We start from the raw sequence: 23,014 nt of genomic DNA, 5'->3' as shown, positions 1-23,014 counted from the left end.
CATACCTGAAAATGAAAACATTTGATCAGAAGATATTTAAGATCTATTTAAATTCTCAAGTTTAAGGTGAAAGATTAAGCATTGAAATTGTGTCTCAAAGTTCAAATCTTTATACTATTAACCACTTAGAATCACTTAATAGGCTTTCTCTGAGGGATAACTAAGAAACTCTCCTTAAAGTCAATTAATATGTATTATTTATCTTTATGTTTTTGGAATCAAATATTGGCCTTGTGAAAAAGCGGTATTTCCACATTGTTAAAAATGTTAAAAATATTTAATTCAGTAAGGTTTAAAGTTAAATTTTGCACTTGTCTAAAAAATATCAATGTAGAATTCAGGATGTTATTTATATCTCTCTGCATGCATAGTTCTAAGTAAAGATATATGAGTAAAATATGTAGCAAGAGAAAGAATATTCTACAGAGGACATTAACTTTCCCACCAAAATTTTACTCATATTCATCTTGACAGTATTATATCATGTAAGGCATTTAATACCTGAGTGAAAATATAGAACTAAAAATAATTCTTGACTATTTTTCCTAATATTAAAAATAATAACTCCTAAAACAAACAAAAATATCTCTTGCTTTTTATAGTAAAGAAAAACTGTGTATATCTAGATCTATATTTAAGTATAACAGTCCTGTATTTCAATGAGGAAAATTTTTATCCTTGAGTATGTATCCTACCAAAAATGGTATAATGATTAATGATAGAAAATGCCAGATGAATGGATATCATAAAAGCTGCCAAAACTTTGATTCTTTTGCCACTTACATTTTATCTTTCATATTCTCTTGATGTAGTTCTACATTATTAATGCAGAAACTTGTTTTTGCATTCATGAATAATTTAGGATGCACAAGATGGCTGATAGAAGGTTGAGAAAGGAAAGATGCCAGCACAGAGTTGTACAAAGCTTAAAAACAAATGTTACTCTTAACAATGTGTTCCACATGTTCAATCAGTCATCTTGTAAATTTTGGTGCCAACTCTGTGATTGAGTGAAAAGATCTCTCTCTGGCTTCACTACCTAGAAGGATATACATTTTGTTTTTCATTTTGGAATTTTCCTCTCATGCAAATTAACTTCTACAATACAGTGAATAGCACATAACTATATTAGGAATGATTCTTATGGACAAGGCTGATTTACTATATTTACTATATTACTATATGATAACAATTTACTATATTACAAAAGTGTTTTCTTATCAAGTTTTATGTTGCTGATAAATGTTACATGAAGATGATGTATGTGAGAAATGTATGCTGACATTCTTTAGTATATGTGTAAGTCTTAATGTGTTTAGTCTAGATTAAATAGTTGATGGCTAAGTATTATGTATGGCTCAGACAAAGGTGGATAAAACCATCAATCTCTTTCACACATACACAAAAAACATGCTCTTTTATGTTGCCCATATAAAGGAGGATATGACTAAAACAGGCTTTGTATCAATTTTAATTATTTAATTAGTATAATGTTAATTAAAACATGTCATAAAAACTTCTGATTCTTGTAACAGTGGGTTAGTGCGAAAGACCAAATTCTCTAAAGAGGATACCAAAAACTTGTGAATAAAATAAAATAACAATAATAAATAATTGCAATATGAACCTCAAAGTGTTAACATAATAAGGGGTTAATGGGTCATGGTTTAGAAGACGACAAGAAGCTACTTGAAGTAATTTTTGTATTGAAAGGCATTTTTCAATTCAGAAAATACCCACATAGAAAACTGAGCTTCAGAGGGAGGCAAACCATGAGAGACTCTTGAATACTGAGAACAAACTGAGGGCTGATGGGGAAGGGGGAGAGGGGTAGGGATTTGATGGGCCTGGAGGAGGACACTTGTTGGGATGAGCACTGGTGTTATATGGAAACCAACTTGACAGTAAACTACAAAAGAAAAAAGAAACTGAGCTTCAGGTTTTACAGTAGAGAGAAATGGGAACGTAAGTGTGCAGAGCCTGCTTAGCTAAAGAGTAGAGTCTAATCGATTTCTCTTAATCGGAGATCCCTTAAGGCTACTCCTTCAGACTGAGGGTGAAACAGAGGTAAAACTACACCCTTGGGAACCTTCAGCCTGTTCTACCTCAGGCCTAGAGTTTGGATTAAATTGTCCTTGTCTCTTAGTGCCCCCTGCCCTTCAAGTAGGTGGGACAGAGTTAAAGAAAGTATATTCTAAGATGGTTAATATCATCCTAGGTCTAAAATTCTTACTACATATAAACTTTTAAATTCTATGTCAAGCATATACTCAATAGAAGCCAGGCACATAAGATTTTAAATACCATGCCTTAGAAACACAGAGATAATAGACAATAGAACAGATTCAAAAAGATATGAGATTTTAAAATGAGCAGGTACTGACCTAATAAATACAAATAAAAGACAAGATTGAAAATATCTCTGATAAAAAGACATTATAACATCACATATTAGATTTTTAAAAGAACTGAAGAGGATCTCCAGTACTAAAACATTCAATAACAAAAACCGAATACTGGACTTAGTTTGTGCTTGTGATAACAGATTAGCTGTAACTGAATAGAGAAAATGAACTACTTTGAAGTTAGAATAAAATTTCCAAAATGTTACCTGGGTTAATAAAAAAGATATCAAATACAGAGGAGGAAGTAAAATACATGAAATAAGAATATATCATATATGTTTAATCTGAGTCCCAGTAACAGAAGAAAGAGAATAGCAAAAAGCGATATTTAAAAAATTAATGAATGAGGTTTTTTCAAAAGGATTAAAAATACCAATCAGAAAATTCTACAATCCCACAGAATCATAAGCAGAATAAATAAAAAGAAATCACCAGTAGATAGTAGTGATGGTGAAGCTGCCGAAACCAAAAAGTGCAGGAAATATTAAGGAGTGCCAGATAAAATGTAAGACTTCCATTAAAGGAGTGAAAGACTATAACAATTTTCAAAAAATCAAATTGTCTGCTTAAGAAAATGAAATCACCAACGCACCAGAGAAAATTGACTGTATTCTATTTTTCTATAATCCACATGCAGAAAATAAAAGACACAGAAAGTCATGGTCAATTGTGTGTCAATAAATCTGTTCATTATGATCAATCTGAACAATTTCTAGGAAAAATACAAATTACTAAGCCTAAACCAATAATAATTACAACATATTTACTCTTCCTTCTTTTCATGTCTTCCTGTTCTTCTATCCTTTCATCTAAAGAATGTGGTACAATGTTCTATTTTTAGCAGCCCTTTTAGTTAAAGAATTATAATGATAAATTCTTTCAAGTTTCATCTAAACATGTGTACATTTAACCTGCATTTTGAAAGATAATTTCATTGAATATAGCATTCTAGGTTGGCAAATATTATTGTGGTTTTGTTTATATTCAAAGATGTAAAATAATACCTCTTCATCCTTTTGTTGTTTTGCTGAAAATATCAGCTTTCTTGTTGTTTCTCTGGAAAAATAATGATCTTTTAACTAGAGATACTTCTTTTGGTAACTACTCATGCTTACTATAAATATTTACTTATGTATAACAGGGTGGTAACTTTGAATATTATTTCAAATTATTTACACTCATTTTTAGTAAAATCAAATAACCATGCTCTTCAGCATTTTTAGGCTTTTCAGTGCCTCCAACTATGATTGGAATGATTTTTTTCACTGCACTGGTAGTATGCTTTACCATATGACTTGCTTTGTTCTACTGAATGTGGGCAGACGCCAACTATGCCAGGGTTAGCCAAGGACAATGATATGTTTTTTGAAAGACATTGCAAGAAAAAAAATAAAACATATGCATACATGCTGCCCATATAAATAAAAATATAGACATAAAGATATAGATACATGAATACACATATGCAAAAGAATCTATAAACTAGGTGTAATTATTTTATTTATAAATTACATATTTTAATTTGTTTTAATTCTCAACTTAGTTAACATACAGTGTAGACTTTGCTTCAGGAGTAGAACACAGTGATTCATCTCATACATATGAAACCCAGGGTTTATTTCAAACAATGCCTTCCTTAATGCCCATCATCCATTTTACCCATGCCCAGGCCCCCATCAGCCCTCAGTTTGTTCTCTCTATTTAAGAGTCTCCTATGGCTTGCCTCCCTCTCTGTTTTAATCTTATTTTTCTTTCCCTTCCCCTATGTTCATTTGTTAGGTTTTATCAAATTCCACATATGAGTGAAATCATATGATATCTGTATTTCTCTGACTGACTTATTTCACTAAGCATAGTAACCTCTAGTTCCATCCACATTGTTGCAAATGGCAAGAGCACAAAGAAAAATGGAGAATGATGAATGAACTCATGTTTATATCAGAATATAATAGACTAAATGGTACTGGTCATGGTGTAGCTTAAAAATTTTTAGTACTCTTCATTTAGATGTGATCATTTCTAACATAAATATGTGAATTTAATTCAGGATTTCTTTTATAGACTTCTGTGAGATCAGTTATGGTTTCCAGTGGACTAATATGATCATCACTCATTCTCTGACAAGTTTCGACAGCATTAACTCTAAATTTTGACCTACTTCATGTTTCTCAATCCTCTCAATCCTTCTCCCTTTTTCACTATGAAATCCCCATGAATGATTCTATCCAAATGACTCTGCTTTTTCAGTAAATTCTAAATATATATTCAATTCATATAAGATGTTATAGGCAAATACCAATCAACCAAAAATCTGCTTCAACAACAACAACAACAACAACAAAAGCTTTACAGAGTATCACCCTCTGCCTCAGGGCTCCAAGAAAAGCCCCCTCTTCTCCTAGCCAGTTGCAGATACCTAACTCTTATGGTAAGCCATTAGAAATTTAATTTTGGTTTTCCAAGATATGTCTTGTTGAAATAATGGTTAACAATTTTGATATAACACTTGAACCACTTCTAGTATGTGAAAATTGATTTCAAAACTGTTACCTGTTCAACATCATGCTCTTCTACACATTCTAAAATTATGTTTTTGTCCTAATATTTCAGTGACAAAATATTGAGTTCCTATATTACTATTAATCTCCTTAGGAGTGTTCCTAATGTAAAAGCACTTAAAACCAAAAATGGCATAGTGATTGAGAGTAAAGAGAAGTCACATGTAATATATTTGGTGATTCTTGAGTCAAAATTAAATGTTAAATTAAATTAAGTTGATTATGATAAATTGATAACATTAAAACAGGAGGACGTGTTGTAGAATGCTGTAAAGTTAATGAATGATCTTAAGGCAATTAATTTGAGATAAAGTAACAGTGTGGTCCTTAAAAATGACATAAGTGATTATTTTACAAAAAAAGAAGTCAATGTAGATATGTAGAGAAGTATTACATCTTTCTTTAGCCATAAATGCCATTTTATGTGTTATAAAATTGTTTTTCCTGGAATTTTCTTTTTGTAACCTTTTATTTTGATATGAATTCAAGTTTATAGGAATGTGAGAATATTGTAAGAATATTCTGTATATCTTTTAACTATGTATAGCAATAAATTCCATTTCTCCAGCTATTTGTCTTATTAATCCTCTATCTGCTCTCAGTCTCTCATTGTAGTTATGATCTTAATTTCCCTAAAGATTATTAATATTTCACATCTTTTCAAGTGCTTAGTTGCAATAGAATTGTCTTCTTTGAAAATGAATTTTTTCAAAAAGTTTTCACCTGTTATTTATCAGGTTACTTGTCTTCTAACCATTGGGTTTTCATATGTCTATATATTCTTGATACAAGCTCTATCTAATATGCAATTTGCCAATATTTTCCCCTAGTCTGTTTCTTGTCTTTTCATTCTTCAATTAGTGTCTTTGCAGTAACATTTTCTTCTATTTAATATCAATGGCATATTGTTTTGGGCATGATATCTTAGAAATCTTTTCCTAATACAAGGAAAGTTTTTTCTATGTTTTCCTCTATTTCCTCTATTATTTGTTAATGTTTTAGGCTTTTTTCATCATCAATTTGCTGCATATCATTAAAGGATATAGACAAAATATTTTCAATATATAATTGGACTAATAATGTAGTACTGACTGATACTTATTTCAGAAAAATGTGCAGCATGAATTTAATGAAGTTAATATATGTAAAACTTTTAGAAAGGAGTCTGGTTCATAATTGGCACGAAGTATGCTATGCAATTAAACCTGTTAATATGCTAAATTGCTTTACTAAAACTGTGAGGCATGGTATGTATGTAATGAGACATATTAATGAGACTGTGAACACATATCAACATGTAATAATCACTATTCAAGTTTGTTTTATATTATTAGCCTTCTTTCAAATTTATAAATTTTGGTTCCTTAATGGGATTGGCATTTATGAATCTTTTAACAAATGGAATGCTCATAGCAGAAAAACAACTGGCTAATTTAGTAACACAGAAAAATGAATAGTAAAATCACTGGTACCAGAGCAAAAGGGGCAAACTGTTCATTATCAATCATTATAAAAAATTTATGTTACGAGTACTATCTAATGTTCTCAGTAGTTATATATTTGGTTAATTACAATATTTACAGTTTCTATATTTCCTACCTGGATATTATTTAAAAATTATTAATGTTTATTTTTGAGAGAGAGAAAAACAGAGCATGAGCACAGGAGGGGCAGAGAAAGAATGGGAGACATAGAAACCAAAGCAGGTTCCAGGGTCTGTCAGCACAGAGTCTGACATGGGACTCAATCCATGAACCGAGAAATCATGACCTAAGCCAAAGTCAACCGACTGAACCACTCAGGCATCCCTGGATTTTATTTAATAGTTGATTATACTTTGCTATAAAAATATGCTCTTAAGAATTAATAACTTGAGGTTCTGAAAAATTGAATATTTTAAAATTAAAGTGATGCTAAAACTGCCTTAAGCTAGAAAGAGATTGATTTGTAACATTATATTTAAATTGTCAATATTTTATCATGTATTCACTCCATTCATATCAGAATGAACAATATTAAAAAAAGAAATGCACTTAGCCATTAAGATCTTTTATGTGATTTTCAAAAGCAATTATTTTAATTAGGTCTTTTAAACTATAAGGAAGCCTAGTGTGGCATGCTCTGTTGAAGTTAAATGGCCAAGTGAAAATTTTATTTACTCAGAGCAACACTTTCAATGGGAGTATATATGTGTGTGTTTTTATGTTTTTAATATAGATTTTGAAGTATTTTCTAATAAGTGTGAATGCAAAATCAACTACCACTGACACAAATGTGGAATTAATATTTGCTCATTCTATATTTGGTTTCCATTATAGTCCATTATATTTCTCAATTTTACCCTGTTTAAATTATTTACTTATTATACAATAATTCTCATGATAATCACAAATACCCAAATATGAGTCACACATTATTTATGAGAAAATAATGCATAATTATAATGACTTTTCAATGTATACACATACACACACACAGAACCCTAATGACCAATAGATACCTCTACATGAAAATACAGGAAAAATTATCTTTTAGGCCAAGGAGTTTTAAACATGTGTGTTTTTTAACAAAAATAAATTTCATTTCTTATTTTGGATCTTTGAAAAAAAATCAGTGAGGACTTTAGAAAAATGTGAAAAGAATCTATATGTGAAATTACAGGACTGTATTAATGTCAGCTTTTGGATTTTGATAATTGTTCTCCAGTTTCATAATATATTTTTGCTTTTAAAGTATATTTATTGCAGTGTTTACATAGTTTATATATAAAAACATATGTATACACATATATCAATATTAGTGATAAAGAACGAGGAAAGGGAAAAAGAAGCAGAAAAATTATAATTAATCAAGTAAATATACATCATCTGGGGAATCTGTGTGTAATACTTATTCAGAAATTATTTCTGTAACTTTTAAAATATGAATTTTTCACAATAAAATATTTGGTAGTTGAGACTATAATAAATTCAGTGCTATAATTTCAGAAGAATATAAGTATATCATGTTATTATAAATTAAACAGTAATGAACTTACAAATGAACCTACAAATCTTCCTCATAAGGTTCCACTGCAATGCAAGAAACCAAATCAATATCCTGGCAAATGAAAAGTGACATATATATCCCACATTCAATGAAGATTTTAAGCAATTAAGTTCTCTTTTATAACTTTCATATGCTCAATCCCCTAACTAACCTTTTCTCTATCTCTAGTGTTAGCTGATTTTAGATTGATGTATCATTTGATGTGCTTACCCTATACCAAAAGTGCTCTGACAAATTATTTACAAATGTCAATGTTCCAATTTAAATCAGGAGATGTTTTAATTTAAGTCAGATTTACTTTTCATTTAGTTTCCCTTGTGTTTCTAAATTCTTACCAAGGATCAGATTAAAAGTTTTAAATTTAAAAAAAAGCAAACTATAAGATACTGATTAAACTAATTAAGTGGTCTATTGAAAGCACATCATCCATAATTAGCTACATCAATTTAATTTAATCCATTTAGTATTTTCCTATTTATGTTTTTCTATGCTTGTTCAAATAGGACACTTAGCTAAAAACAGTAAAAAGCCTTAGGTAGCTATGTAAAAAAGAAACATGAAGTCCAGAATTAACTGATACTTGATTTGTATCCCAATCCATGATAATATTTAGTATAGGGGCAAGAAATAACTTTACCATTAAGAAGGGAGAGTAATTCTATATTTTCTACTGATTTATTTTGTAAGAGATTAGCCTATTTGCCACATTTTCCCTGGTAGATTACCCTGCCCTCAAAATCCCTAACATCAGACCAACAAGTATTCTTGGGAGAAATTAACCATGATATCATCACTCTGAGGAAAGACTTCTTTCTCTGAAATCTTAATTTATTGTTACTTCCATAACTCTCAAATGTAATTAAAATTGTGATTTTTGGGGTAATTTATTGGCTATTTTTGTGTAACAAGAGGCCTTGTTTCTGCCTGCTGTATCCTTTACAGAGATAAATCTAAGTACATTTAACGTATATTTGAATTAACCTCATTTGATCTCTTTGCTATTATCATTATTCTCTGCTCTTTTGCTGAATTTTATCCAGGCTCATCATGTCCTTGGTATTTATGTTTCACTTTACAATTATTTCAGTGCTTAATATAAAATCACCATTTGCATTTTAATGAAAGGCAAATATACTTTTCCCAGGAAACGCAAAGACCTTGGAACAATTCAACGGCATATAGGTCTCTTTTGAATTATATGTTTATCATGTATATTGGAGCACCTGGTTGGCCCAGTCGGTTGAGTGTCTGACTTTGGCTCAGGTCCTGATTTCTCCATATGAATTTGAGCCCCACACTGGACTCTGTGCGGACAGGTCGGAGCCTGGAGCCTGCTTCAGATTCTGTGTCTCCCTTTCTCTCTGCTCTGCCCTATTCATGCTCTCTCTCTGTCTCTCAAAAATGAATAAAAAAGTTATTTTTGTATGTTAAATTCACCAGACATTGTTACCCCAATACCGTCAATATTCGTTTACATTTACTCAAATATGTGGCTCACTTTGCCATTGAAAACATCTGTATCTGCTTTCTATATACTGTCCTCCTATACCATCACACTTGACTCTAAACTATCTCATCCTAGTTACCGAAAATGATCAAGGACTCATTAAATAGACCTCTCATACCAAAATTCTAACTATTTACTAGCTATTTACTCTTATACTTAGAGTTCCTAGGCCATAATTGTCTCATCTATGTAGTGAATATTGTAAAAGGGTATGTACCATATTTCTTATTCTAATAAATAAATTAACATATTTAATGTGCTTAGAATAGCACCTGCACATATTTGGTATTATATTTGTGTTATTATTACCACCTCTAACGAAATAGTTCCTAACGACAACAATACTAAACAAGATATCCACTTATCCATTTTCATCTTTTTGTCAGCATTTAATGCTATGGTTGCTGCATCATTTTGGATACACATTTTTAAGCTTTTCTGACTCATTTTCTCTTCCTCTTGGATTGTTACTTCCATATTTCCTTACAAAATTATTGTCTTATTTCCCAACACTGATTGAATTCCTAAGGATTCTGTTTTTGTCTTTTTTCTTACTATAATGTGAGAAATACATTTGCCTAAGCAATCAAATTTATGTGTACATGTTTAATTCCTGTCTATAGACAAATATTTCCCTAATTTATATATATATGTGTATGTGTATATATATATATATATATATATTTCCCAGCTATCTTACTTCTATGTCAGGCATATATATCCAATAACTATCTGGCTTCTCTCCTTTGAAATCTCAAAAGCATAACAAATATCCAGAGTCCTCTTCCCACAAAAATAAACTTAATTTTCTTTTCGGGTATCTTAGCAACAACATAATCAACAATCCAGTTATGTGATGACAACAATTTGATGACATCTGTAACTTACCTTCATTCTCTGTATCTAATTGGTCACCAGGTATTCTCAATAGAAACTTCTGATTATATCTAAAACAATACAGGTTTCTCAGGATCTCTGAATATTTTCTTATCCCAATAGAAATCTATATTCTTCATACCAATTTACAGTGATGGCCTCTAGATATTATTTGTTGTCTTTCTGGCATGCCACCAATCTAGTGTCTACACAGAGGCAAAGTCATTCATTTAAATATCAACATAACTCCTATAATTAATATTTTAAACTATTTCTTATGGCCCTGTTAACAAATAATAAGTTTTAAAAATTTTAATATGCCTTTATATTTTGGTACCCAACTCTGCCCATCTGTACCTTGAAACAAGCACACATCTTTGGTCTCATCATTACTACTATATTACCCATAAAATTCCTATAGGCTGCCATGTTCTTTCCTATCATAGAGTCCTTGCACATGCTGCTCTGTTCTGTGTGGAAATCTCTTCTTTTGCCAAATTTGAGGAATCTAATACATAAGGTTGACCTTATTTCACTTCATTAGCAAAGGCTTTCCATATATACTTGACTGGATCACATTATCTAACTGGAAAACTTCCTGTTACACATATCTATCTCCTTGTAGCACATGTCACAATTGAATTGTACATGGCTGCTTATTTTCATATTATTCTGTGTATTTCATGGACATCTGTTTTAACCATATTTGGGTCTTCGCTTCCTAGTACTAAAAAGGCTTTTGAGGTTTATTGGATACTGAGTATGTATTTTTAGATCAATTAAGAAGTCTAGATTGAGATTCATCAAGTTATAAGTGAGAGAGAAGACAGGGGTTCAATATATCACCACAGAGCAGACTGACAATCAATAAACTATTGGAAGAAGATGGGTTCAAAAGGATATTTGATAGGAATGGACAGGCAAAAATTGTAAAAAGATGGAGTGGTTACCTCAATAAAGTAGAAGATAAAAAATCAATAAGTACAATATTCAGTGATACCAAGAAATCAAGAGATGCACAGAACATTTTTAATGGAATTGACAATGCAAAAATAATTTGCTATCTTTTTAAAAAATAATTGTCTATCTAAATCAGAGCATTGTGCGATCCTATTTCACAAATAACAATGTATAAGTTTGATTATGAAGAAGGAAATTATAAGGGAAATATAGACTCCTATTAAATAAAATTATCAGAGTGAAGATCATATGAGAGATAAATGAAGAGGAGAATTTTACTATTGTTATTTAAGATGTTCTATTTTTATATTAAATCAAATAAATATTGCTAAAGATGAGGCTGAAGTTAATGGAAGAGGAGCAATGCTAAATGCCTAGAACATAAGGACAGAAGAGAAATCACAGGCTAAACACAAGTAAGGTACATATGTGTGACAACAAAAGCAAGTACTTTTTAGAAACAAAAACAATAAAAGTTATATGATGGTGGAATTAGGTAGTTGAAAATTAAAATCGAATTGTATACCAAGATAAGGGATTGAGGGAGTTTTGCTTATCATTCTTGATTTTATGTATATTATCAAACTTTCCTACTGAAAATGAAAACAGAATGATCTGCGAATATGCTCCTGAGGTTGGGACTGTAAAATTAATTTAAACATTTGGATTAGCAGATGAGGAGGATTTTTGGCACAAGTTAAATGGAGACAAAGTCTTCACTGACTACTGAGGAGTACTCAAAAAAAGTAAGACTTTATCAATTTATAGTGTCGCATCTATACCTATTTCATCTCTATCTATATACATATACATCTTCAATTTTTTTGTGAATGTATTTATTTATACATCTACTTACTCTCAATTTATACTTATCTGTGGTTACACTAAGTATAATGTTTATAAGAATTGAAGGCCATATTTTACTTGATCCAAAGCTGAAGTGTCTTATGGTGGAGAAAATAAGTCTATAACAGTAAAAAGAAAGAGGATAATGGAGGGTGAGTGCAATCAAAGGTAATCAAAGTGGGAGAATAGTTAATCTGCTGTGCGTGTAGGGCCTGGCCTTCCCCACCCTCCTTGACAGCTTGGATTCTTCTTTTCTCCAGCATGCTCTTTTATTCACCCCTGTCGCTTTTCTCTGTCTTCACTATACCATTCCCGCTGAAAGAGAAAGAGAACAAGAAAAAGAGAGGGAAATCATAGAAAGAAAAAGAGAGGAGAAAGAAAAAGAGGGAGAATTGAGAGATGAATAACCTATTTTGAGGAAATATACAAACATTAAGTACCAGAAATTCTTACATGTTGAAGGTTTAATATGTTAAATAATTAAAAGTAAAGTCCTGAATTCAAGTGCAACTGTGATCATATAACCCTGTACTGAGAAAATATAGGAATAATAAGCAAGAATTAAAACCCTGAATTAATGTAGTTAGAAAACTAGTCAAAGGGTTGTAAAATAGTTATAGTAAACTAACAGAAGTGATATTTTGCAATTATCTAAAATCATAAAATGTGTTAAGTACTGTAGCACATCCTAGAGCTAAAGCTCTGAAAAGTATATAATTTTCTTATTTGTTTTTTATTTCCTTTTTCTTTAAAATGGTATATAATCTTCAAGAGGAGTTAGTCAAAAATATTCATATTGAAATAATTGGAAGTATTTTGATGATTTGGAAAAATAGAGATTATTGAGAATGACAGTCTCTGAAAATTATTGCTTAATACAGATTTTTGTGAGTGGACAGGAAGTACAAAAGGAAAGGTAAATTAAGAAAATAAGAGAAGGAGAAAGAGAAAAAAATGTATATCTAAGAAAAATAACAAATGATCATAATTGAAATATGCAAAATAATAGTTTTGTATTCAATTACTTATAAATGAGACACACTGATGTGTATATATTGTCTATGCCATCTGTTTACAAATATTTAATATCCAATGCCAGCTGTCTGGACGTTGCTAGTGGAGGGGTCTGGCTATAGTGAAAAGTAATAATGAAGAATGTAAAATAGATAGTCCTTGGAAGGAAGAGATTAAGAGAATACATTTCTCCTGTCATCTGCAATTCCATGTTGAACTCTTCATATCATTTTAAATATCCATTCAGATGTATTCACTTGACCAGCTGTTTTAAACTTAAAATTGGATTCTGTTATTTCCACCTGTGGAATCCTCCATATCCATTTTTAAGTCTTCTCCTCTGCAATAGGTAACTCTATGGGTCAGACATGATTACTGAAGAGACCTAATATTCCAAAGCTTTTCTTTTATCATTGTGATGAAGGATTGCTCAATATTGATTTTTTCAAAAAATTTTTGTTTAAACTAACCTGTATTTTAAAACCTCATGTCTGGTCTTTGGTCTTGTTTTGTTTTGCTTTGCTTTGTTTAGATAGGTTTGTTTTTGTTTTTGCTGTTATTTAGGGGAGTTGAGTTTGGTTAGTTTTGCTTATGGATACCAAAAAAAGACATGAGTTTAAAGAAATCATTTAAAATCTTGGCATTTTAAGATTATAAAAATGAGTGTATAGTAAAGCAATGTTTTCTAAAATGTTCAACAGGAAAGCTTCCTACTAAGTAAGTATTTTTCATTTCATTAATTTTGCCATGCTAATTTAATCATATGTTTTATTACTATAGAGCATTTATAAGTCCTCCAAATCTACCTTTGTTATATTTCTATATATAGAAAACAGCAAAAATCACAACTATGTGGGGAAATCTTTGTCATATCAGATAACTTGGCTTTCATAAAACTCAAGAAATGTAAGAGTAAGAAAAAGACAATGAAATATAAAGTAAAATAAAATAACAACAATCATTGTCTATAAGTGACAACAAAGACAGACATATGGATCATGATAAAACTAAGATAAAAAGGTCTTTATGCAGATACAGGGAAAGTGATGTCTATCACCATTTAATTGTAATGGTTTTTAAAGCAATTGAGCTACCAAGTTATTCCACTCTTACTTAAAATAATATAAAATAATTGGCTTAGTTCCATGGAATTTCAAAGTATTATACTGTATTCACATTATGATGTCTTAATGAATAGAATACTGAGAATGAGGAAACGATATGCCCCTTTACTCAAATTGATTGGCAATAATTCATGAAGAATCACTAAAAATGAAATTTCAAGTCACATTTTATAGTAAATAAAATAATCTATATTGACATGAGAGGAAATTGCTATACTAGTCATATGCTTAATACTTAAAAGTGCAATTTTTTTCTGTAAGCCTTTAATAAAAAACCAGGAACAAATATATATGAAATATTTTCTGGGCTAGAGAAATCAACAGATTTGTCCTCAAGGACATTTCTATCTAATTATATAGTCAAGATATACACCAATATTATCTCTAAGGAGTATAGGATTCTAGGAGAAGGTGGAAGAAATGTCACAGGGAAATATGGGTAGAGTTTATCATTGATAAATTATAATGATATTTTTATGCAACCTTTAAATGACATGAGGTATAAACACTGGTGGAGACGTATTGGGAAGGTTTAATGGAACAAGTGGGATTTGTTTGTGAGCTCTTAACACAGGAGACTCTTTGTGAGTTGGAAGATGTGTTTGGATATATGAGAAAGCCTGAGGAAAAAGCTCCAAGATAGAAAAGTTCACATTGTAGTCCAAGTTATTAAATAAATCTGCTGCTTAGTGTTAAAGAAGTAGTGTATAATGGACCTGGATATTTAGTTTATGCTTTCCTTTGAGTAGCATGTTAATCATTCTCTAGACTTTCTATATATCTTCCTGGATATATATGTTGATCCTACAGTGTCACAAAATTCAGCTATGCCAGCATTGCACTCCTTTTCCTAAAGTATCCTGTTCAATATTATATGATGTGAAAGATAATAAAATCCAACTATACATTAATTTATTCATTAATTTGATATTTATGAGCTGCCATTTTGATAGATACTGTAAGTACACAATGTGTGACTCAATAAATTAGAAGGGTTTTCATATTAGAGTAGGAATGCAAGGGAATAGTATATTAACTCTGAATCAATGAAGGTCTCAGAGATGTGTTCCCCCATCACCTGTTTTCAAAGTATATATTTACCATCCAATAGATATTGTTAAGAATACATTCACAGCATTGGTAGCAGTCACTGAAAACAGGAAGAAGATTAGAGAATGTCCTCAAAGATAACTGCACTACTTTGAGGTTCAGTGTCATTGAGTAAAGGGAGTTTTAAGGTAAGAGGATTCGTTTTAAAAATAATTTACTTCACTTATGCCTTATTTTAATGACAATGAAACAGAGATATGAAATTCCTTATTCAGACCTAAAAAAAATGAGTGATATATATGGTGTCTAATAATGTTATCTGTACTTCATTTTGAAAATGTTTAGATTAGCATAAATACATGCAAATATAACAGCTATCTACTTAATAGCTTAGTTAGCTTGTATATTGAAGTTTGGGAAAATAAAAAGGTCTAACCTTGAAAAATAATTTTAGAATTAATTTGGATATAGACAAAATCAGTGAGAGGCAGGTCAAAATATGGACTTTATTTTCTGATCAACCTGATTGTAAAAATTTTCTTCATACTTTAGTATATTTAGTTTCCTTATTTTTTTATAATAGTTTATTGTCAAATTGGTTTCCATATAACACCCAGTGCTTCTCCTACAAGTGCACCCCTCCATGACCATCACCCTGTTCCCCCCTCCGTCTCCCCTTTCTGCCCTCAGTTCGTTTTCAGTATTCAATAGTCTCATGATTTGTGTCCCTCTCTCTCTCCAATTCTCTTTCCCCCCTCCCCTCCCTATGGTCCTCTGTTAGGTTTCTCCTGCTAGACCTGTGAGTGCAAACTTATGGTATCTGTCCATCTCTGCCTGACTTACTTCACTTAGCATGACACCCTCGAGGTCCATCCACTTTGCTACAAATGGCCATATTTCATTCTTTCCCATTGCCATGTCATTCTCCATTGTGTATATAGACCACATCTTCTTGATCCATTCATTAGGTGATGCACATTTAGGCTCTTTCCATGATTTGGATATTGTAGAAAGTGCCACTATGAACATTGGGGTACATGTGCTCCTATGCATCATTCCTTATTTTTAAAGCAGACATAGATTTACCCACTCTGATACATACAGAACTACAACACTGCTGCTCGATTCTACAGGAACAAGCAAGCCCCTTCAAATGTGGACACAGACCCACAAAAGGCAGACAACCTAAAAGAAGATCCAAAAGTGTTGTGATGTAGCTACCTAATTCCATACCCCAAATCCACTCATATAATTCATTCTGTGCCACTAGGGAGAAAGGTGTGAGACAGTAAGACATGAGATCAGTGGGGGTAAATCTAGTATATGTTCCTCCGGGTGAGAATGTGGGTTTGGAACCATTGTTTTCTTTCACATTAAACAAATAAAATTTAAAAAGAACAGTAATGGACACCAGGATGGCTCAGTCCATTAAGCATCTGATTCTTGATTTTGGCTCAGGACATGATCTCACAGTTGTGAGAATCAAGCCCCATATCTGAACTGAGTGCGTAGCCTGCTTAAGAGTCTCTCCCTGACCCTTCCCCGCATGTATGTGCACACATGCTCTCTCTCAAAAACAAAAATTAAAAAAAAACAGTAAAAATTAAAGCAGAATATAAGAAAATTATTTACAACTGGGCCTTTGCACATGCTAGTGTTTCTCTCCAAGATTCTATGACCCTATCTCTTTTCACTTGACAGATAGACAAACATCATTTACTAAAGGGAAGATTTCCTAGACAACTGCCCCCCCCCCCGCATACAAACACACTTAAAACCTAGTGTGGGTCTCCTTTTCTCTCTTTTGTACATCATAAGCATTTGACTGAACAAAGGTCACAGTTGGTATATATATGTACATTAATGTTTCTTTATATTTATTTATTTATTTATTTGAGGAGGGGGCAGGTATGGGATGGGCAAAGAAAGCGGGAGAGAGAAATCCCAAGTAGGCTCTGTACAGGCAACACAGTTCGAATCCACCACCTGGGAGATCATAACCTGAGCTGAAACCAAGAGTCTGACGCTTAACCGATTGAGCCACCCAGGCACCCCTGTGTACATAGTGGGTTTTTAAAATCAATGCTTCTCTAAGTTGCAGGAAAGAAGAAACTGAGGCTTTTATTTTATACTCATTCAATTACCAAAACTGACAGACTGCCTGACAAAGAGAAATTCTAAAGGAAAAAAATTGTAAAGACATGTTAATGAAACATTCAATAATACAATATTAGGACTCATTTTCCACTAGTGAGGACAACTTATAAATAATTGCAGAATATATTTTATGTGAAAATTGGTCTTTGAAATATTGCCAACTACTCACAATGACAGAAAATATAAATGGCCTTACGATGAAGAAACATAGATGAATCTAAGACATAATGATGAGTGAAAGAAGTCAGATGCAAAAGGCCATATACTATTTCTGTTTATATGAAGTTCAAGAAGAATACAAAATTAATCTATGGTGATTTTGGACAAAATACATATTACTGTGGAAGTAACTGCTGAGAGGGGGCTTAAGGAAATCTGTGACACTAAAAAGTTATTTACTTTAGGTCATACATATGTAAAAATTCAACAAGCCGAACATCTAAATTTTGGATACATATTGCCAATCTGTTAGAACACAATTTTTAAGTTAACTTTAAAGAATGAAAGATTACCTTGGATAAACTTGGGTATTTTCAGTTCCATATGAATTTAGAATCAACTTTTCAGTTTACACAAAACCATCAACTTATAATAGTACTATATTGAATCGAGGAATGATATTTAGGCAGACTTGGCATATTTTATAATATTGCACAGAATTGAGATTTAAAAATGTATAATAATGAGTCTTTTAATCAATACACTTGATGCCTTCCTTTATATTTTCTTCAATTTGGTAAATAGTCTGTTATTTTCTGTCTAGAAATCTTGCATACGTTTTGTTCTTACTTATATTTTTAATGTTTTTGAAGTATTGTAAATGGCTTTCTTTCTAAAAATGATGTTACTTTTGCTTATTGTTGTTGGATATCAGTAAATTTATTTTCATATTAAACCTATGCATTATAAATGCAATTGTTATGTTACTGGATTGTCTAGATAGAAAATTACACCATTTATAAAAAAAATAGTTTATTCTATTTCTTAAAGTTTTAATTTTCTTCTACCTTATTTCATTGCCAACATACTTCATCCCAGTGTTATACTGATGTGGTGATAATGGCAATGCTTTTCTTATTTCCCATTTCAGTGGAAAATATTGGAGAGATGCATGGGTGGCTTAGTCAGTTTAGGGTCCAATTCTTGATTTCCACTCAGGTCGTGATCCCAGAATAGTGACACCCAGCCCCATATTGGGCTCCACACTGAGTGTGGAGCCTGTTTAAGATTCTCTCTCCCTCTGCCCCTCTCCTCTGCTTGCATTCTCTCTCTAATAAAAACTAAGAAAAATAAAATAAAAACCCATATATGCTAGAGAGTTTTATACAGAGTTTTATTAGATTAAGAAAGTTCTTTTCATTTTATAGTTAGACAAGGGTTTTTAATCACATTTGATGCTTTTTTTTTTTGCATTTATTTAAAAATCATAAGAGGCACCTGGATAACTCAATTGGTTACGCTCCTAACTCTTGGCTTTGGCTCAGGCCATGATCCCACTCTGGCCCTCCCCCAGTCATGCTCTCTAAATAAATAAATAAATAAACAAACAAATAAACTTAAAAAAATAATTATAAGATGTGTGTCATGTGCACTGTTTTTTTTGAATGTTAAAATATTCTCATTTTTTGATAAATTCAGCTTGGTCATGAAGATTAATATATATATACAAATTAAATATATATGTATGTGTATATGTACATACATACATATTAGACTGTTATTAGCTGAAAAGAAACAGAATTGTTTTATCTGTCATAATGTTTCTTGCTTTAAAGTCTACCTTTCTCTTGTGGAAAAAAGTTATAGCAGATCTCTTCAGCTAGTATATATATATACTAGATACTTTGTCCTTTTACTTATAAAATTTTGTGTCCATAAAATTTTGTGTCATTTTAATTTATTCCTCTTTTTAAGGTAAAATGTATTTTCTTTTTTTACCTACTCTAGTCAGTCTCAACCATTGATTTCTTAATGGAATTATTTGTTGTGTTTTGTTTTTTAAAAAACACTGTATTTGTTGATTCATTTGGATTTATAAGTCATCTTGCCATTTATGTTCTAGTAGTTTTCTCTTATTTATTCCTTTGCCTCTCCTTTTTGGTCATCTATTAAATTAATCATGTTTGTATTATTTTATATATACCTCATTAACTAGTTAATCCTATACTATTTTGTTATTATTTTAATGACTACCTTAGAGACTTCTACATGCATCCTTGTCATATTGTAACTAAAATTATTATTTTACCACCTACTGGTCAATTCAAGAAATTGAAATGCTACTTCTTATTTATTTCTCTGTCTTTTCTGATGTTGGTGCTTTGTTTTATTCCTCTGTATATTTAAATTTCTCAAGATATTATGGGTATTAGTGTAGACTCTCTATGTTAATTTAAATTAATACATATATTTAACTTTTGTATTTCTACTCATTTATTCTTGCATCAACATGGAATAATTTTCCTTTGAACTAAATTTTTTTTTATGTTTTCCATTGTAATGCTATAAAAGTGACACATTTCTCTAGTTGGCTTTTCTTTAGAAATGTATTTATTTTGCTTTTATTTAAAGAAAATTGTTGTTGGGTTTAAAATTCCAGGTTGGCATTGTTCTTTTTTTCAGCATTTTGATGATATAATATGATAGCTTTCTATTATTTCTGGCTTCTCTTATTTTTACTGGTAAGTCAACTACCATTCTTACATTGATCTTTGCTTTCTGGCTACTTTTAATATTTTGTTTATTTTGGGGCACCTGGGTGGCTCAGTCGGTTGTGCGTCCAACTCTGGGTCAGGTCATGATCTCATGGTTCCTGGGTTCAAGCCCCCCATTGGGCTCTGTTCTGACAGCTAGCTCAGAGCCTGGAGCTTGTCTTCAGATTCTCGCTCTCTGACCCTCCCCTGCTCACACTGTCTCTCTCTCTATCTCAAAAATAAAATAAAACATTAAAAAATTTTTAATGTTTATTTCATCAGTTTTCATATAATGTGCCAGCTGTATTTCTTTTAAATTTGCTGCACTTTGTAAAACTTCCAAAAAATGAATATAAAGCCTTTTTTCAATTTTGGAAAATTTTCACCATTATTTCTTTAAATATTGTCCTATCTATTATCCTGTCTCCTTTGCAGACTCCTTATAAACCTTTCTGAAAATCTCATTATTTTTTATTGAATGCTTGGTTATTTTTGTTTCTAAGGAAAAAAAAAAAACCCTCAGGTACAATTTATGGTTCTGCTGAGGTTATCTTCTTCCAGAAAGAAGTTAATATTGTCTTTGGAACAAGTTTAACTATGGTTGATCATCTTAAACTAGCTCTCATTAGGGCTGTTTTGCTATAGATAAGGACATGTCTATTTCTCATTCACACTTACTGCTCTAAGTTTTAGAAGGGTCCCAAAGAAGAGACGTGATATGTTTAACTAGGCACCTCTAAAATGTGCCTCTTCTCTCTGAGTTTCTATTTCTCCGGGATCTTTATCAGTAACTCAAGGCTTTAACCTTGAAGAACATTTGTTTCATACAATCTAGTCTACCATAACTGAAAGTGGAATTCTTTACAATGATAAAAGAAGGGGAAAAAACTTTCTGAAATTGTCTGAATATAGCAGAGATGAATATTTACATATGTAGCATATTAAATATCACATGCTAATTCATTTTCTTACTTGCAGATCAAAAAAAGGCATAACAGCAGATTCAAATATATGACGTAGGAAAAATACAACACAATGACAATAACAATAAAACATTCAATATAATAATGTCATGCCGATTTTTAAGCTTTATTATTGCCTAGATCTGACTGTGTGTCTCTTTCAACATTTGGTATTATAGACTTGATCATATTTCTGATATTATGTATCATGTTTTGTTTTTTCTATAATATCATCTTTCAGAAAGTTAACTCTTTTATGTATGTTCCCAAAGAACTTCTTTATTGTTTGTTTGTTTTGTTTCTTGTTGTCACTATTTCAAGTGTTTATTTAAATTCTAGTTAATATATAGGGTAATATTTGTTTCAGGTGATAAATTTAGTGATTCATCAGTTATATGCTCATCATCCATTTACCCTACTCCTTGCCCACCTCTCCCCCAGAAACCCACAGTTGGTTCTCTATGGTTAAGAGTCTCTTATGATTTGCCTCCCTATCTCTTTTCCTTTTTTCCTCTTCCTCTATGTCCATCTGTCTTGTTTCTTAAAATCACATATCAGTGAAATCATATGACATTTGTCTTTCTCTGACTGACTTATTTTACTTAGCATAATACACTCTAGCTACATCCACTTGCAAATGGCCAAGATTTCATTTCTTTTGATGACAGAGTAATATTTCACTCCACATAATAAACACACACACCCCTCATCTTTATCCATTCATCGGTTGATGGCAATTTGGGTTCTGCCAATAATACGGCTATTGTTGACACTGCTGCTATAAACATTGGTATGCATGCACCTTTTTGAATCAGTACTTTTGTAGCCTTTGGTTAAATATCTAGTAATGCAATTGTTTGGTCATAGGGTAATTCTATTTTTAACTTTCTGAGGAACCACCATAGTGCATTACAGTGTATTTCTTAACACATGCCTCCGTTAATACATTTATCCAATTGAACAAAATTTTCTCATTGCCATCCTGTTGTTGTTTGTTTTGTTTACCTGCTGGATGATGAATTCTTCTAGAATAAGAATTATCCTTCAGAACAGCAGAGTCTTCTATCACACTGAAAAATCAGGCACTCAGTCTAATTACTGATTATTAAAACAGGGTCCACAGATGACGGTAAAAATAAAGTTCATAGGTAAAATATCGGACCAGGAATTTAAAACTATAATTAATGTGCTAAGAATTCTAATGTAAAAGGTACACAATTTGGTAAAAAAGATAGTGATGCAAGCAGAGAGATGAAAATTCTAATAAAAGGTTCCAAAAGAAATGCTAGAGTTGAAAACAATATAACAAAAAGAAAGAATGCTTATGTCAAAAAAAAAAAACTTCAATGAAAATATGTATCTTAAATAAGAAAAAAACTCCATAGATAGAGAGTGAGCCCATGACCTTGGATAAAAAAAACAAAAAAATTACACTATTTTTACTAATGTCTAAGTGAAATTCAGTTTCTTCTTTAGCTATAAATATAGTTAAGAAATTATATTAGTATTAAAGTATTTGTGATTTTGTTACCATTAAACACTTAAGATGGTTTCATAGAAAATTATGGGGTTTATCTAAAGAAATTTTGATATACGATTTAAAGTCCCTGATTAACATTTTCTTTCATTATCTACTCAAAGTCATGCCTACTGCACCTCTAAACATTTCATTAAATCCAATTATACAGCAAACACTCCCAAAATAAACTTAGATTGTATTGCAGTTTCACTTAACAGTATATAAAATGCTGTGTTGTGACAGGTATCAACTATCCATTAGATACTGAATCAATTTTTCTTAAGCACTACTAACT

This window comes from Suricata suricatta, chromosome 1 (assembly GCF_006229205.1).
Source record: "Suricata suricatta isolate VVHF042 chromosome 1, meerkat_22Aug2017_6uvM2_HiC, whole genome shotgun sequence".
NCBI lineage: Eukaryota > Metazoa > Chordata > Mammalia > Carnivora > Herpestidae > Suricata > Suricata suricatta.
The sequence above is the reverse complement of the archived record's forward strand: the minus strand, read 5'-3'. Positions refer to the sequence as shown.